Source organism: Aedes aegypti, chromosome 1, assembly GCF_002204515.2.
Source record: "Aedes aegypti strain LVP_AGWG chromosome 1, AaegL5.0 Primary Assembly, whole genome shotgun sequence".
In the NCBI taxonomy this organism is placed as follows: Eukaryota; Metazoa; Arthropoda; class Insecta; order Diptera; family Culicidae; genus Aedes; species Aedes aegypti.
In genome coordinates, this window is record NC_035107.1 from 255,263,590 (window position 1) to 255,282,623 (window position 19,034).

The 19,034-nt window shown below is 35.9% G+C and overlaps 1 protein-coding gene across 7 annotated transcripts in view; it reads left to right on the top strand.

Annotated features, from left to right (window-relative positions):
• The first annotated feature begins 1,402 nt into the window (after window positions 1-1,402).
• LOC5576362 (heterogeneous nuclear ribonucleoprotein R) overlaps window positions 1,403-19,034 on the top strand; it is a 95,418-nt gene continuing 77,786 nt past the window's right edge. For 4 of the 7 annotated variants that reach the window (XM_021837598.1, XM_021837594.1, XM_021837602.1 and 1 more), the window contains exon 1: window positions 1,406-3,067. The gene's annotated coding sequence lies outside the window, so the exon portion shown is untranslated. Of the gene's footprint in view, window positions 3,068-19,034 lie in introns of all 7 variants that reach the window. The other 3 variants (XM_021837578.1, XM_021837595.1, XM_021837577.1) reach the window with 3 other exon arrangements.

The window sequence follows — 19,034 nt, forward strand, 5'->3', positions numbered from 1 at the left end:
GCATACTGCCAAGAAGACCAAGTCTTTCTTCCGGTCTTGTCGGATTAAACCACTGGAATGGCCTCCACAGAGCCCAGACCTCAACCCCATCGAGAATTTGTGGGCGATTCTCGATGCCAGGGTTGACAAAACTGGTGTTATCAACAAAAATAATTATTTTGAAGCCTTGGAGTGCGCCTGGGAAGAACTAGATCCACAACACCTACAAAACCTGGTGAAAAGCATGCCGAAGCACCTCCTTTACTTTTTATTTTTCTTAAATCATCTTTTCTGGGGCCAAGAAGGAAGTGGGCACTTTTTGTTGTCACTGTTTTTTTTTTTAATACAAATTGATTTTCTTTTTCTCTGAGTAAAACTCTTTTTTTTTGTCAAATTTTCGTAAGTGCAACTTTAAAAGAATATCAAAAATAAAATATCAAAAAAGGTTTAAGAAAAGTTAACTTTATTTTGAACCAAATCAATGAGAGAAATTCGAAAACTGGTAAGGTGGGCACTTTATTTTGCCTATCAGTGTACATAGAATATCCAATGTTGAAACATTGGAACAAATGTGAAATAAAATAATTAATTATTTTAAACAAAAATCGTGCAATCATCTATTTCCACGATAAATGCGTTATATATTAAGGTAAAGTTAATTGAAAATGTTTTTTTTTTTCTCTTATAAGCAGGTGAAATCAACTCATCTAAAAAATTCTGCACTGCTACCACAAACAAAATGTAATATGTTGTTAACGAAATGTTAATAAAATCTTAATGTTGTTTTACCAAATTAGGATGGTAGTGTTATGTAACATAGAACACCTAGATAAAAATAAAGAATGTAATATTTTGAATGATACTAATGAAAAATTGAAAAAAAAATGTAATAGCTCTCCCGAGATGAACTACCCAAGGCCAAAAATTTCATTAATACAGATAAAAAAACAGAAACAGCATGTTTGCGAAGAAAAACTAAACAAGTAAGAGTAAAATATTGCTAGGAGTAGGAACCGCCAAGTGAGAACTCAATTTTGAAATATCAATTTTGGACACATTTGTTTCATCTTTGTACAAATCATAATTTTATACAAAATTAAGAAATTTTGTGTACATTATTTTTGTGACGTTTGCACATCTGCTAACTTTGAAAAAATCCTGAAGACTCAAATTTTGTTCGATTTGGTTGAAAATTTGGCTCTTTCTTAGTTGAAGCATGTGAAACACAAGGAAACTATTTTGCATAAGAAAATTTGATATTATTTTCCAAGGTTTTGTCCGGCTCTCCGCCACTGTGTGCCGTCGTTGCCTTCGCTGGGAAATTCTCCCGATCAAGTTCGCAACCCAAGACGTCTACGAACTTATGTGTGTTAGTTCGCGCTCGCACACACAGAGAGAAGCTGTAGAAGCTAGCGGGCTCCCTCGTTTCTTTCGCGTTCGAGTTCCTTAGCCGAAGAGACGTTCATTTCTCGCGACTCCTCAGCAGTTGCCAGAGAGCGTGACGAGGTGTCCTGTGTGCGGTAGGCAAGGATTTTTTTTCTGGTGGCTACTTGAGTTGTTGCATTCGCCGCGACGCGACCCGCTTTTTTGTCTGAACCCTTTTGCGAAGTGTGAAAATTTGCATCTAGGGCTGTTGGTTGGTCGCGAGGAAACGAAGAGACGACGAAGACGTTGTTGGGAGAGCCAGCAGAAGCAGAGGAGACGCGGCGCAGTAGAGTGCGAAGCGAGATATAGGAATCCGGGCTCATTCGAGTTCAAAATTTCGGTTCGGAAAGGTGTGGCTAAATTTTTTCGATCGTGTACCGTGGTGGAAAGCCGGCAGCAGCTCCTTCTCCGGCAGTGAGGACGACACTGTGACACTGAGACTGTGATTTTTTCCGCGATTTTTGCCCACAGCTAGAAGCTAGAAGAAATGTGACTGGAGAGAAGACTGAGTGTGATTCTAGGCAGTAAAACCAGACCCAAGAGTGCTGAAGTCAATGTAGATTTTTTGTCTTAGGAGTAAGCAGTTTTATTGTGGTTTTTAGTTGTTAGATCTGTTGATCATCGATTTAGACGCGTAAGCTCTGTTAGCTTCTTAGTGCCTAGGATAAGATTTTTTGCTAGCGCTAAGGCCAGACAGAAGTGTGTGAAGAGCATTTTGGATAATACACTATTTACCCCCTACGTAGATAATCCGTTAAGTCGAGTTAAACGAGTGAAGAAGAGCTCCGGAAAAGTTGCCGGAAGACAAAAAAAAACGGGAGCTCCCGGCAAAGTGTGGGAACAAAGAAAGTGATTACATAAAAAGCGCAGCTGCTGCAGTTGATTATTGGAAAAAGCATTTTCCCGACCTCGACAAGCGGAAAAAGGATTGTACCGAAGTGTATGTGAGTGGGAGTGCAAGCGAAAGGCACAACCCCGGAACGGGATAGAGCTAGCGAACAAAGAGTGCATTTGCTGTTTCGCTGTTCGATATTACGAGACAAAGCAGTGGAATTGATTCAAGTGATCGGGAAAATTGAAAATTTAAAGTGACAAATTTAAGTGCCCTCGCAAAGTGTCCATAAGGAAAACAATTGAATTTAAAAACCCTCTGTCGTAGTGTGAAGAAGAAACTTTAAACAATCGGTAGTGAATGGAATCGTTTCCGGATCCGGCATAACCGAGGAGTACCGCCGCAGCAACGCAGTGTCCAATGTCGTCAAAAGCTGGCAGCAAATTTTCGCACATAGCTAAGATTGGCATTGGTTTAAAAACTCAAAAGTCCCATCGGAAGGTCAAGTAAATTGGCAAATTGGCTCGAGTTCGATTGCGGAACAGACACAAACCTGAAATACGGCTGGACCGATTCATGCTAACCCCTGCTTCACCGGACACGAAAAATTCCCGCAATAATTGGAAAATTCGGAAAACCTCAATTTCGACGCACCGACATCGAAGAAGTCCAGCTTGCCACCAAGGAAAAAAAAACGTGGCATAATCATACCCTGAGGAAATTATCCACCCGATACCCGATCCCGGATTAACACCACACTTAAAAAGAGGGCTTCGATCGCCTCCTATACCTAATTTGGACACCAACCAGCCGACCGAAAACACTAGAGAGGTAAGTGAATGTAACTTTTTAAGTGCGAACACGTGGCGTGGTTTATTGCTTCCTCGCTTTTTGGAGTGGCAATATTGCGATTTTGATTTCCAAGCAGATGTTTGGAATTTTCTCTAGTTCAAACCTTTTGAATAAAAAGTCCACGATTCTGGAATGTTTTGCTAACAGAATCAAAATTTAATTGACTTTTATTTTTTGTCTTTTACATCTTCATAATTCAATTTTTAATCGCTCAACAAATCCCTGAAACAAATTCAAAATTTTAAAATTAGGTCTAAATTATGGGATTTCACAACATTCGGAATAATATTCATATAAATATGTCATTTGATATCATTACTATATATTTTATACCAATCAGGGCAAACCGAATATTTTTTAAACGTTTTGTTCTTTTGTTGTTTGATTGGTGGAAAGGTTAATAATTTTTTTTAGAGAGACTTTACCCAAGTTAATAATAATAAACAACTTCTTGGACAAGCTCCTCGAAATCCTTAAAAATTCTCCGATATTAGTAAAAAAAATTCTGTGCGGAAAATCTAAAATTGAGGCGGATAGAACTAAATTTGCATCAGCCTGTAACACTTATAGTGACTTACAGTGTCTCATCGATTTTGGCAACAAGCCGTGAATTTTTGAAAAATCTGGAATATTGCCAAATTTTGGAATTAAAAACGTTTATGTATTCATCATTGTAATCTCTTAAAAAACTCAGAAAATGCAGCGAAAATATCTGAGAGAATCGTTTCAGGTACCAAATATTTTCAATTTTTTTTTAATTTTCGTTATCACACAATACTCTTATGCAAAAAAATGAAGAAAGTTCTTAAATGAAAAAAGTGTTTCATAAATAACTTTTAATGCTCTACCAGCTGGAATAAAATGTCAGTAATATGAGGTGAAAGAAGAGAAGAAATAATCCATAATTATTATTACCGTAATGAGTGTAACCAAAACGTTTATGTATTCATCATTGTAATCTCTTAAAAAACTCAGAAAATGCAGCGAAAATATCTGAGAGAATCGTTTCAGGTACCAAATATTTTCAATTTTTTTTTATTTTCGTTATCACACAATACTCTTATGCAAAAAAAAATGAAGAAAGTTCTTAAATGAAAAAAGTGTTTCATAAATAACTTTTAATGCTCTACAAGCTGGAATAAAATGTCAGTAATATGAGGTGAAAGAAGAGAAGAAATAATCCATAATTATTATTACCGTAATGAGTGTAACCACGCTTATCCTTTTCCTAGAACTTTTTCAATGCTTTCTATCGAAACTACAGTATGGCCCATAAAAAAATGCGAAAATTGTTTGAACGTGAATATAGCATCCACAAGCGCTAGTTTCATTGTTTTTGATAGTGAATTTAATTTCTGATTAATGTAGTATATTCTGACAGAACTTCGCTATCAAGTACATTTTTTGTCATATTTTTCTTACTGTCCTAGATAATGTTATAAAGCAAATAAGTTCAAAGGTTTTGTCCGCCCAAAGCTAGAAACAGCGTCTGATTGTCGTATACTATGATGATAAACATTCCACCATCAAAAATCACACTTTATTGTTGAAAATTTCAGTTTGTTTGGTATCAGAGGATGGAGGAGTTCTTAGAGAACGTGTTTTTCATGATCACAATAAAATATTTTGCCAGGGTGATAGTTTTGAGGGCATTTGCGTCTTATAGGTTTGATATGCCTTTATTTTTTGTTAAGGTTGAATAAAAAATAAATACAGAGGAAGAATTTTTTTGCATCGGTTAGAGACAACTTATATCAATACTAGCTCATAGGTTTTAAGCAAAACGGAGCCGCTTATCACACTTTTACTTTTATGAAGGTTCAATCAAAGCTCTGCAAAATCAGCCGTTTTTTAAGTCTCCATTTACCCAGGTATGAATTAATTCTGTCATTTGATATGGGCGTTTGCTGGAGACAAGGCCTGTGAAGAATCCCACGCCATCGTTGATGTTTTAGAAGCTTTCATCACACTGATATTGAACTCGACGTTCGCATGATAAAATTTGAAGGTATGCTTCCAATTCCTCTCTGGTAAGATGAAAATAACAGATAAAAATCATATCCAAAGCGAAAAACAGAGTCTAAATAGATTAAGCAATACAAGTAATGAATAATATTTATGTTTTATTCACATTTTCTATGTAAAAACTACCATAAAACATGATATGACTATTTTCGCATTTTTTTATGGGCCATACTGTAGCACCACCAAGCACCTACATTAGTGGTTCCTATTGTTTTGCCGTTGCGACTCCCTTCAAAATTTTACAAACTTATTGGTTTCTAAACGAAAATTAATGAAAACTTTTCAATTTTTTTATGAATCGACAGACACACCCAAAAAAAATTTCTATAAAATTCTCAAGGATCTGACCAAAATCCAGTAAGTTGAGAAAACTTCAACAAAAATTACCTCAAGCAATATTTTTCAAAAAATATTTCCTAAGATGCCTACATTGAAGATATATCCGAGAATCGTCGTATTTTTTATACAACCGTTTGAATATTCTTTTGGGTTTATCAAAAGTTGTACCAGAATCCGCAAAGAAGTTTTACAAATATAAATTAGGATTCCTCCTCTGCAAGCTTCTTTGGATATTCTAAAAAACTTTTCCAATTATCTTTTTAGAAATTCTGCAAAAGCTGTTGGAATATTCAACAATAACTCTTCAAAAATATTATCTGATATCCGTAAATATTTTTCGTATTTGTTTTTAAAGATCACTACCACGAATATCCTTCGAATTTCAAGAAAAAATCCTGCCCATTCATTTGAGAAGATATTTTCAACGCAATGGTTTGATTGGAAACAGTGAATAATTTCATTTTTTTTCCCAATCCCGTAAATAGAGAAAGAAGAAACTTTTCGAGTATCTCACCTAAAGTCTGGCAAGATCTCTTAAGGATAAGGGCCTGTGTTGGTAACAAAGCTCAAAGCTTTGAGCCAACCCTTTTCCACTAGAGAAGCTAGGCAAAATACAGGACGCTTAGATGCTTTCTGACTTTAAAATGGCTTGCTCAACTTTCACCACCTAATTAAATTTCAATCTTGTCGCTCCCTTGTGACGCCTATCCACCTATTCATTTCCATCATTTGCTTCTATTGACTCCGTTTAGCTTTGAGTCGCATGACCGCTAAAGCCATAAAATAATTGAAATAAAAACAATCACGCTCGATACCTTCTTCTAGATAAGGGCTAAAGTATGCCAAGAATTTTAACGCATATCACTAGGGATGATGTTAATTTCGTTTTCTAGTTTGCACTAAAAAAATCAAATCTAGTAAGGTAAAGTTAGGATTGTAATCTCATGTGGACAGAATTGCATTAATTTTTTTAAACCAGAAATTATGTAAATGAAAAAAGTTATATCGTAGACCTTATAGACACGTTACTGGAAACTATAGAAGTAATGTCCATCAGATTTTATGTGTATATATCGTTTCAATTATCAGATGGTATTTCAAACAATGTAACCCTAAAAACTTAAGGTAATCTAATTTATGTTTGATTTACTGGTACTAAAAATAAAAGTAGAAGTTGGACACAATTTTTAACGGCATGACTGTTTTTTTTCCAAACGCAATTCTAAAGTTACTTCTAGCTCAATTCCATGACAAATTTTTGTTGAAGAAAGAGAAGATTTTTTTTCTTAAAAAATGCCAAGATCTCTGCAAGTTTTTGAAGGAGATGGTGTACTTATCTTTAACTATTTTTCAGTGGAAATGTTGCAGCATCATAAGGTGCAACGGAATTTCGAATGAATTATTCGTGGAAAGACTTGTTGTTGAAATTCATGAGGAATTCATTGAGCTTCTATTTTTACAAGAACACCTGCAGATTTTAAATGAATTCTTGGAAAATAAGCATGCAAAATTGATAAGACGTATATGCCTTAAAGATTTTACAGTGATTTTTGAGTTGTTGTTGAATAATAAATTGAATTTTCGTTCTCAAGCATTCCACCATTTGTTGCCTCTGGGAAAATTATCCATGGCCCTAGTATGGATAAAATAACCGACAGCATCTTTGCGAGATTTTCCGTAAAATCTGCAAAATGAAATAATTGTTCACATTATGCTGCAATTGCCGTCAGATTCTCTATGTTTTCTCCAAACACTCTTACTGCTATGCCTCCATAAATAACTAAATGAAATCCGTCACCAATTGTTTGATATTCTTCATGAAATAGCAAATTCGTGTTCACGAGGTATTTGTGAAAAGCATTTCAGACTGTCAAACTTCTCGAAAAACACAATCAGATTTATATGTTTAATTTTTACAATTATTATTATTGCGTTAACTATGCATCGCCATACTATTACAACACATTATGTATGTATTAAACTATGCACCATAATTTATACAGGTTGCCTGCTTTGTGAGATTTCTCCTATACGTTAAGCAATTATTTTCTCTAAACGCCGTTAACAATGAAATCTTTATGAGTTACAGGTGCATTCCGAATTTTTAAATGTTTTTTAGATTTACAAAAAAGACGTCCTCACAGTTTTTGCAGCAAAATTGCCTAATTTATGGTCTTTCAAATGCTGCTGAATTAAATATGTTATATATCTAACTCTATGATAAATGGATATCTAAATTCTTCACAGTTTTTGCTTATAACTTCTAAATTACAAGAATTGAAAAAAATGTAATATAAAGCATTCATTACTTCCTATACAACTCTTCTGGAGACCACGTAAAACTGAAAACAAAAAAGTTAGACTAAAAAAAAACTGATTTGTCGGTTCCACCCTAATTTAATAATTTAAGAAGAATTAGCTCAAATGAAGAGTTAGATCAAAAGTGTCTTGGACAAAGTTGTTCAAAAAAACGTTTTTTAAAGTTCGCAGAAGAGCGTAATCACAAAATTTCCTCAAACAAACAAATTTCAGTCAAAATTAAAACTTAAATGGGATCACCCTATTGAGTTTTCTTGATAGAAGATGCAAAACTCAATTTCGAAAAACTTCTCTGAAAACGTCATACGCCTGAAATCAATAAAAACCGAAAACATACTTTTTCCTGCTAATTTGTCGATTCGGACCATTGCAATAGACAAAATTAACCTATTAGTAACAAAACCATTTAACTTTCATTCATTTGCAATCATTATCATCGTGAGAATACCGTGTTAGATTTGCGGAGAAAATTTGTTGTTTTTTCATGGTTTTATTGCGACCGCCTTCATTGCTACTTTATCATCAAGTAATTTACACACATCCTTCAGAACCTTGATGGTTACTTACGAGGAGTTAAGTGAATGTATGGGAAATTATTTTGAATCTTGCGAGATTTGCTGCAAATATATTCAATGAGAGTATTAGTAAAAGGTGGATTTTGGACCTCATTACTAAAATTCAATCATTATATTTAGTTGCATGGTGTTACGCAACGCTTTCATCCTGATTTAGTAAACCTAAATTAAATAACTTTTAATATATCAGTAGTCACGCTTTTCCATTTTGCACATCCGTGGAGATAGAACCTCGCTTATCGTACACAGCATCAACGTGGTAGTTCTGCCAGTGGCAATCCGCCCGAGACAACCAGATGTCGCATAACATTTATTATAAAAATCTTAAAATTTGAAACAGATGCATGAAACGAGCTCACCAGTTGACACTTCATACTCGACAGCGCAATAAACAGCTGCCCAGTAAAATGCGAAAACACTCGACAGCGACACATAAAACGAAACCGCTTGCTTGGACTTTCCGTAGCGCACTCAAACAATGTAAACGCACATAAGTTGTTCAAGAACAAAAACTCATGTTTGTTCTGGAATAATTTTTTATTTCCAAAAATTGAACATTAATGTAATTGTGGGTCTGATAGTTTGAACAATTTACGTTATTTTAAAATTATCTAACTTGTAAAATCAACAGCTAAACTGTATCGAAAAGGAAACATTCGAGGCATGTTTAGAAACTGTTAGCAAACCAGTTTGAAAATTTTCAGACACCCCCAAGTTTGAAGGATAAAAATTGTTTTTGGAATTTTTTTATACACTTGTATATTTTCAGAAATAACTCATCCATTTTTTATCAAATTTTCAAAACAGTATTAAAGCTCATGACGATATCTACCAGCTATAGACCTGTATAAGAAGCAACATCTTTCTAAGCAAACCCGTTAATCATATGAAAAAAATCAGAACATTTCTGCTTCTATCGAACAAATTAAGATAAATTCGCAATATCTGGACAATGGTAACTAGTATTAGGTAAAAGTAGTGTTCTTCAAATTTTTCCTCAATTTACTAAAAAATGTCTTATTAAAAAGTTATTAAACACACTTTTGAAGGTAATTTAGTTGTTCTCAAACTATATACAGTACATTTTACTAAAAAATGATTTTGACTTGGTCTCTTAAAAAACCTGTACAAAAACATAAATTTTAACGATAATACCAATTTCTTTTTTTTTAAGTTAAAGTATTAACTATAGCAGAAATTTGTTTTTCTTAATTGTTAAGCCTTTGTAATGAAAAAATTGTGTGTGATTAAAAAACACACTATTCTACTGGTATTTATAAAATGATGATTTATAGACTTCAGTTTAATAGTAAAAATGTAATTTACGGCGATAAAACATACATAATCTAAACAAATTTGATTTGTTTCATTTAAACATCATGTTTTTGGATAATTTTGGTTGAATAACTTAGTCACACACACGCCTCTCACGCCGAACTTAGTCACACACACGCCTCTCACGCCGAGGACCTGGGATCGAATCCCATCCCCGAGATAGTCACTAAAAATCTCAGTGACGACTTCCTTCGGAAGGGAAGTAAAGCCGTTGGTCCCGAGATGAACTAGCCCAGGGCTAAAAATCTCGTTAATAAAGATAGAAAAAAAAAACCTTGTTTTTGGTTTTATTATTTTGTATACGCAGTTTACAAATAACGAAAAAATCATGCAGAAAGATTCAAAATCGATTGAGTGCTCATGACGTTATAGTCAAACAAAGATGATTTTTTAGTAAAAAGAGGAAACATTTTAAAGAAACTACTTTTAACTAATACTAGTTTTAAATATGGACAAATTTGGTGTTCCACAAACCTCCCATAAATTCAATTTTGAATAGAATGATGCCAAAAGTATTAAATTTGGTTAAAAAATAACAAAATTATGTAGACTTTACTGAAGTTCATATTTTATAACTTGAAAATTCACCTTCAATTCGCTTACGCTACCTCTAAATTTCAATAATTTTGATTTAAACTCTGAGGTGTCTCTTTTTATGCGAATTGCATTAAGAGGAGTACATTAGGGTACGGCCTATTTTTCGAAAATTCTCAAAACCTAAAATTCGTATGCTCTAATGAATTGAAATCACATTAAAAGAGAAACCTCAAAGTTTGAACTAAAAATATTGAGATTTAGGTGAATTTAAGGTGAATTTTCAGGTTATAAAAAATGGCCTTCAGTGAAATCACCATAACTTTGTTATTTTTCAACCAATTTCTAAACTTTCAGCACCATTGTCTCCAAAATTAAATTTATGGAAAGTTTGGAGAATATCCAATTTGTCTTAAATTGAAACTAGTCTATATCAAGAATAGTTTCTCCAAATTTTTACTCATTTTACTAAAAAATCATCTTTGTTTGACCATAACTTCATATATACTCAATCGATTCCAAATCTTCTTACATGTTTTTGAAGCGAATTTAGTTGTTTTTAAACTGTCCATACGACACAGTTTTGACTTAGTTATTCAACAAAAACTGCACAAAAGCATGATTTCTGAAGGAAAAGTTTAAATTTCTTTTATAATTAAGTTTTTCCATTTTTTCTATGAAACTTGAGTTTATAAATCATCAGGTTCCACAAATGAGAAAAACTAGTTTCAGCTTTAAAGATAATGTTTAACTGGCAAAACTTTGAAAACGGCTGAAAGTCTCGTTAATAAAGACAATTCATTCATTTATTCAAAAATTTGAAAAAAAAAACTGGTATTTTTCATGAAAAATCATGTTTTTTGCAGTTTTTGTTGGAGAACTTGGTCAAAACAATTTTCAAGATAAATCTATTGTATGAACAGTTTGAAAACAACTGAATTTGCTTCAAATTTTGGAATCGATTTAGTATTTATAAAATTATGGTCAAACAAAGATGCAATTTTTAGTAAAATGAAGAAAAATTTGGAGTAGTTTTTAACTAAAATTACAAAGTTTTAATTTTAGATAAATTTGGTATTCTACAAAGTTTTCTAAAATTCAATTCTGAAGGGAATGATGCTAAAATTGGTTGAAAAATAACAAAGTTATGTCTACTTTACTGAAGGTCATTTTTTATAACTAGAAGATTCACCTTCAAGTCACTTGAATTCTGAAGTTTCTCTTTTTATGTGATTTAAATTCAGAAGAGCACACGAATTTTTGGTTTTGAGAACATTTAACAAATAAACCGCACCCTAGAGTACATGATTCTTTTGGTTTTGATAAGTTTCGAAAAGTAAGCCGCACCCTACTCAACAACCATTCGGGCAATGAACATTTATTCCAGTGACTTTTTGTGATATTTGGCATAATAACTCCACTTTAGGTAACTTCACCCATAGCTTGTCAACTAATATACACAAAGAAAAGGGCGATCCACTAATTACGTAAGACAATTTTCGGATTTTTCAACCCCCCTCCCCCCATGGTAAGATTTTTTGTATGGAAATTGAAAATATATTGTATGGCGTGTAAGAAATCTCAAACTCCCCCTCCCCCCATTACTCCTCACGTAATTAATGGACGAACCCAAAGTTATCATGCTTATACAATGGACCTTCATTTGAAACAGCATGTTCCGGATTGGAATAACCAAATCATTATTGTTTCAAACAAATCATTTGTAAATCGGTTAGATCAAAACAAAACAAAATAACAAAGGAGAATGTACAAGTTAGATACAGACTGGAAACAAGTTTGACACGACAAACTTTAAAACTGATTAATTTAAGCTACATTTAACGGGCTTATTTTCATGTTTTTTTAATTCAAGAATCTATTTGCCTGAAAGTTTGTAAAGAGCAAATGGCCCAATTGCGGAAATTCTATTGGAAAATTTTAAGTTAAAGCTGAAGTAGGGTGGAACGAAATTTGTTACGTTCATGCTTTCAAATGGATGCAAGCTTTCAAGTGATGGTGTTCTAATTATTATAACAAATAATAACGGCACCGGCTGCGCCCTATTGTAGATCAATTTGGGGATGGGAGTGAAATGTTGACGTGTTGCCTCCATAAAGAAGCCGAAGAGTCCTCTGCACTTCCACAAGAAAACACTGGGAGTTTGGGTATGGGAAAGGATTGTTCAAGGGATTTGCATTGGTTAACGAAAAAGATACAGTTAAAAATGAATACGTTAACATTAACAAAGATGACCGATACTCTTTTCGTGACCGCAATACGCGAACCAGACACAATTGATCCGTATTTTGCCGCTCGCCCATCCCAATTATTGTTCTGTGAATTACATAGAAAAATTCAGAAATCAAAATGAAATTTCTAAAAGAACAGTAAAACTGAAATTTCAATTTATTGTCAAAAATTGACTGTATCTTGAAATATGTGTGCCTGTAATAGAGCAAAACGACAGGATATCAAATTTTATGAAGAATCCAAATACAGCTTCTTCGTGTCTTCTCAAACTCATCGTTTCTGGGTTCAAAATAAACACAATCCTGCTTGACCATGACCGTGAATTCAAAACTGTCTCAACCTGCCAGCAAAACTCGCAACCTGAAAATCCACTACAGTAACGATTTAAAACACTCAAAACTGGCTGTTCATTCACCCGTCCAAAACGCGAAAATCCCGAAACAAGAAACACATAATAATGATTTGAGTCCCGAAACCTCCTATCACCCCTCGGACCCCTTGGTTTCCAATCAAACTTCTTATTAGTGTTGCCGAAAAAAACGTCTCTCCCTATAAAACTCACCCAGCAAACCCAAAATGAAAAAAATCCCATCCCAAAGTCCACCACATTGATTGCCTATCAGGATTTCCTTCGTCTCCGTAAAATCCTGACAAGTTCCAATTCTAACCAAAGCGAAGAAACGCATCTAGCAAAAAAAAAACTTCCTCCCCGGGAAGGCTATTCCCCTTTCATTCGAGACTATCAAATCGAATCACCGCCAAAATCTCGACCACTCACACTGTCTCGCGAGCGCACATTGCATCGGTGGACTCACACGCGCATACAGACCCGTGAGACCGACCACCGATCGACCTCACTCTAGTGACCATCCATCGTCTTCGTCACTGCGGCATAAATTCGCGAAATTCGCTGTGTTGGTACCTTTTTTGTGTGTCTCGGTTCCGTCCTTTCCGATTTATCAAGTTCTCGGTCGCCCTGATTGTATAGTAGAACAGCGGATCAGTGTTGCCCTAGAACCAGAAGAGTAGGCGCGTCAAACGATTGTTCAACGCGCAGACACACGCATGCCTTTTGTGTCGCCCGTCGTCGTGCATCTCTTCTCGGGACATCGATCGGGAATGCAAATTTATCGTTTTACTCCACTAGCTGAATGAGCGGGGGAGGTAAGAACGAGGGGGAGGGGTCATTTTGCGCGCAACTCGGTCCGATTTCACTCGATTGGGTATGGATTTCATTTGGGCCGTTGTCGTCGTCGTCATCATCTTCGCCTTCGTACAGGGAACGAACGGGCCACTTGAGACTCACCGGTCGGTCGTCGTCGTCGCCGCTGATGATAGAATGGAATGGAAGGCAGACGAATGCGTCGGCCGTGTCCTGCAATTCTGCTTTAATTAGAAACTCGAGAACGGGTACTTGGCGAAACGATTAGGATGAATGCGAGCTCGGGAAACGGTGCCGAGTCAGAGGGCCGAGTCGGTGTGCCGGATGGTGGCGGAGGATATTCTTTTGTTTGTTTTGGCCCAACTTTGGGTTGAGGTTTCTTTTTTTTTATTTAGGGAGGGATGCATTGTTTGGTACTCGTCTGGGAAGGGATTTTCTTCTTGTTGGTGATTGCGAGGGAGTTTGGACGATTGATGGGCGCATGTGAGCGAGAGTGTAATACAGTACTATGTGAAGGTCGATCAATTCAATAGCCTTAGACGATTTTAATTATTCTTAATATTGAGATTTTGAATAATATATTAAAACAACTTAAACAATGGAATTTCTTTAAGTTTTGAGAGTGTTGTCAATATATATATATTTTGATTGCAAAAAAAATTAACATCAAGACTACTATCGAGGTATGTTTCACATATATTCCAGTCGGCTCATAAACAATTGAAAGCGGAGCTGAAAGGATTGAGAATCGCTTCATGGGATATTTGCAATCTAACAGGGACATGATCAGAATCAAAATCAGCGTGAGTAACCAGTTAGCTACAAATGTGGCTAGAGCCGGTTAAGACCAAATCAATCGTAGAAGGGCTTGTAGAAGAGGAAAAACAAGTAGGGCTATCAGCGTATTGAATTGAAAATTATCCTGAAGAACACTCACCAAAAAAAATTGTGCCGATAGAATTGCTTTTCGAATTATTCCATGAGCGATGTTTCGTGTTAAAACCACCAATGACAAATTTTTTACTTATTGCGAGTCAATTTCCGCAATTCATTTTGAAGCAAATTTACTTGCTGCTCAGAGCACTGAAAAGGCAAATAAGCGATCTTTTACTGAAAAATGAGCATTGTTAAAGATTCTGCCTGGGATTGAAAAACGTTGCGTTCAAGCCTCGACGATTCGTCTACGTGAAGGGCAATCCCAAAAGTTAGACTTATGGTTGCCTCAGAACTTACGCATACAAATATGTTTTCAATCTTCCTTCACAGGATAGACGTACTTAGCGTGAAAAGAAACTCAGCAAATCATGCATTTAGCATCCATGCGGCAAATTTTTGCACCATGACAGAGATAATTTGTGTACGCACAGCACGAAGGTACGATGAGAACTAGAATGCGAATGACATGATTTTTGTCAAAATACATTCTATATTTTTCAAATGTCCAGTCGTTGCTCTCAATAACTAATTTCAAATTCAACAATTGCAATCTCAATCCATTTCCAATTGAATGAAAATGAAACCATGTATACCTCCTCTAACGATCTTGAAACTCTAGATGCGAACTATCGCTAGCTATTTGCCTCCTCCCAAACGACTTTTCCGTGTCGTAAGATCATATGACATACTTTCCCGACTCCGTGTTGTAAATGTCAACCGCATCTTCCAGTTACACTCAATGCAATGATGACCGAACAGTCTAGAACTATCATCAGTGCTGCTGCCGGGTTGGCATTTCCAGCGAAGCGATAACTCATAATCTTCATCGCCGACGTTCTGTTGGATCATCATCGTCGCGCCATCGTGATCTTACCCCGTTCTCCGACCACAGCATCACCTCAGTTGTAGCCCGCCCATAGCCGCACCACTAGAACTGCTCCTTAGAATTAGCGAACCTATCTCTATGCAAAACTCAGTCTACTGTCTACACCGAACCCGCTCTCCATACACCCGTTGAACACCTCCAGGGTCTCCGCAGTGCGCTGCCGCTGTGCTAAACGAATTAAAAATAGGGTGCGGCTTCTAAGACCGGTTCGGAGTGCATTCGGTCCATGCATGCATGCATGCATGCTGCACATTTGCATTCACCCGGACCGCAAGGACTGGGTGCAAAACTTGCACCCGAGAACCCGCCGTCAGATGAAGAATTGCACCGAATTAGAAGACGTTGCCACGTAGTCGACGAGCGCAGCTGCATTCCGTTGCAACTGTCCGTATCCGTGTCCGAGTCTTCTTCGTCGTCGTCACAGAGAGCCGTTGTCAGTTTAGTAGGAAAAGAAAATAGACAAAGTGATGAGTGCTAATATTGACTTGGCCTCATTTTGTACGGGCGCGCACAATTCCAGTGCCGGTCGTCGTCGTCGTCTACAATTGTGCACAAATCGACCGACCGCGAACGAGAATGCACTTTTCATCGTCCGACGCACACAGGAGTAGTTTGAGTCAATCGTGGTCAAAATTATTGTCTGTCCTTAATGGTCTTTTTTGATCCTCTTATGTTTACTAAACACGGTTTGAGCCATACTAGTATTGATTGAGTTTTGATCCACCCATTAGTGAGTACACAGGCAATCAGAAGTCGCACAAGAATTGACGTGAAAAGTCGTTTATTTGTACAAGTTGCATCATACCCGCACTACATGGTGGACGAAATCGTTTGAATGACGAGTTTCCTTCCATAAGACACTACTTTTTCCAGTTCATTAGTCGAATCAATCCGTAGCAACTGCCAAATCTTGTTTGTTATTATAGGTTAAGTCGCATTAGGTTATAGATTACTTCGCAATAAAATCTATGCACTCGCATTGTATTCCATTTTTCGTCATATAAAATATGCACTCATGTCGTTTCTACTTTTGTACGTATAGAGTAAAGTCTGGCAAAAGTTCGAGTGGGGTAAGAGTTTCTTTTTAAGATTTCCTGCTCAATTAAAAACAAATCTTATAAATGTCATGGTGGTTCGAATGCTATTCAAGTAAAGTCTCTTACTCAATCCAAATATCATAAAAATCGATTGAGATTTGGAAAAGTTATGGGTATTTGTTGTTTTTTGACGTGAATATTGTAATGTTTGGTCAAACTTTCGTTGCATGGAACCAATTGAAGATAAAATCTTTTTCAATATTTTATGTAATGGCGTTTCTAGGCCTATCATAAGGTTGCTTTGAGGTATATTAGTTTTTGCATAGATGCTTGAAAACAATTTTTGGCCAATAGTGGGACAAATGTTCGAATCAGCGGGGCAAAAGTTCGACCCATGTATAAAATCACGGAAAAAATTGCAAATTGCATGAAATCCACATATTATCTTCAAATTTAGTTAAATTTGTCTGATCGTGTGAAAACTGTCACCTAAATTTTACATTTCCACATAGTTTTGTGAAAAACTGCTATTTTTAAATATATATTACAATTAACCCGGTTTTGGGAAATTTTTTAAAGAAAATTCAGTGTGTATTTTTCGTCAAACTTAAGTTTACGGCTGGTGTAAAGTATGCCTATCATAAAAGGATCGATATTTTGTGTTTAAGCCAGCGATCTTTTGCCCCACGCTAGATTCGAACTCTTGCCCCACCGGTGGGGCGAAAGTTCGAATAAGACAATTAATTTTGAAACTGTTATAACTAAAAATGGGTAAATATTTTGACACAAGTTTGTTCAGTAAAATTATAGCCAATATGTTGACGGTTCACTGCATGGTATTTGTTTTGTTTCAACTGCTATTGTTTTCCTGGAAACTTTGATTATACCACTAAGGTCGAACTTTTGCCCCACCTTACACTAAGGCTTCTTGACAACATCTTGAAACTTTGCATATATAAGCATCGCATAAGCAAAAGGTGATTTTGTTATACGTACATTCTAGTTGTCTGGGTAATTGTATAATAAAACATTACGTTACATAGTTTTTGAGATCGTGTTTGATACCCATTCATTAAAATGTTGTTACAATAGATGGTAATTCATTCGTTTGAAACAAATTTATGAATCCCTGGTTCGCCAAGGGGCCAAACTTCTTCTTGGCAATAACCTCCCCACTGGGACAGAGCCGGCTACTTAGCGTAGTGTTCTAAGAGCACTTCCACAGTTTTGCCTTAGTTGCCATTTTCGCATTCGTAGTTCGTGTAGCAGTGAAGTCAAGAAAATTTCCGTTACGAAAAGATCCTGGACCGACCGAGAATCGAACCCAGACACCTTCAGCTTTGCGTTGTAGCCGAAGACTCAAACCACACGGCTAAGGAAGAGGCAAAAGATTTGATGAAAATTTCGACTCTAAATAATTAACGGTCGATTTAGATTTTATCCATTTCACAACAAAATTCCGCATTAAAGCGAAGTATGAACTTCAAAAGTAAAATATTCAAGTAAAATTTCTCCTTATAACCTATAATCTTTGACAACTAATCCAGTATGAGCGAAATGTCACTATCACTTACGGAATACTGGACCAATGCACGAGTTCACTTAATTGACGTTTGAGCGGTGCCGAATTCACTCGTTGCCATGGTCACGTTAATAACACGGCACCGCTCAAACGTCAAATAATGAACTCGTGCATTGGTCCATTGAGCAGAACATTTTTCCGTTCGGAAAAGTGACATCTACATTTGATTTACATTGCAGGTGTTACCAAAGTTACAAAATCGACTCTACTTATCAACAGCGTATTGCTCAAGTAAATTCGGTAGCGGATTCATTCCTTAACTATTTTTATCCTTCTTATCCTTTTGCACAGTACTTTGAATAGCATAATATCCATAAACGTAAATCCACAAAAATGCTAAGCAACTTATTTCAAGTACCATCACAAAGTTTGTAGCAAATTGAACTCTTTTCCCTCAGCGTGGTAAGATAATCGAGCAGTATAAGGCGCAGCGCTCACTCGCCAGATCAGAGTTCAATTCCCGGTCAATATTTTAGATATTTTATGTTAACTTCTCAAACTGATTCTATAGACAGCCAATTTTCAGCAATCACCGGCGGATGCAGGTTGTTAGTCCGAATGCCATAAGGCCGAATTGTATTGTTAGGCCGAAAATGTTGTTAGGCCGCAAGGGTTGTTAGGCCGAAATATCATCTGACTATTTAAGGTGAAAAATACAAACTAGTGATTCAAATGGCTAATACTTTTATCAGTGCTTTCCCTTCTTTTAAACCAAGGAAAGTGGTAATGCAGATCATCTTAACGAAATACCTAACAACCCATATGACCTACACTCCATTTGGCTTAAGATCCTTTTGGGTTAACAATCCTTTTGGCAAATTCAAATATTCAACCTATTGTTTTGGCAAATTCAAATATTCAAACCTATGGACCAGTGCAATGTTACATTAGACTTGTCCATATTTAAAAATAAATCATGATACCGTTGTTGATTTTAGAGGGGATAACTAAATTTTTAAGGAAAGA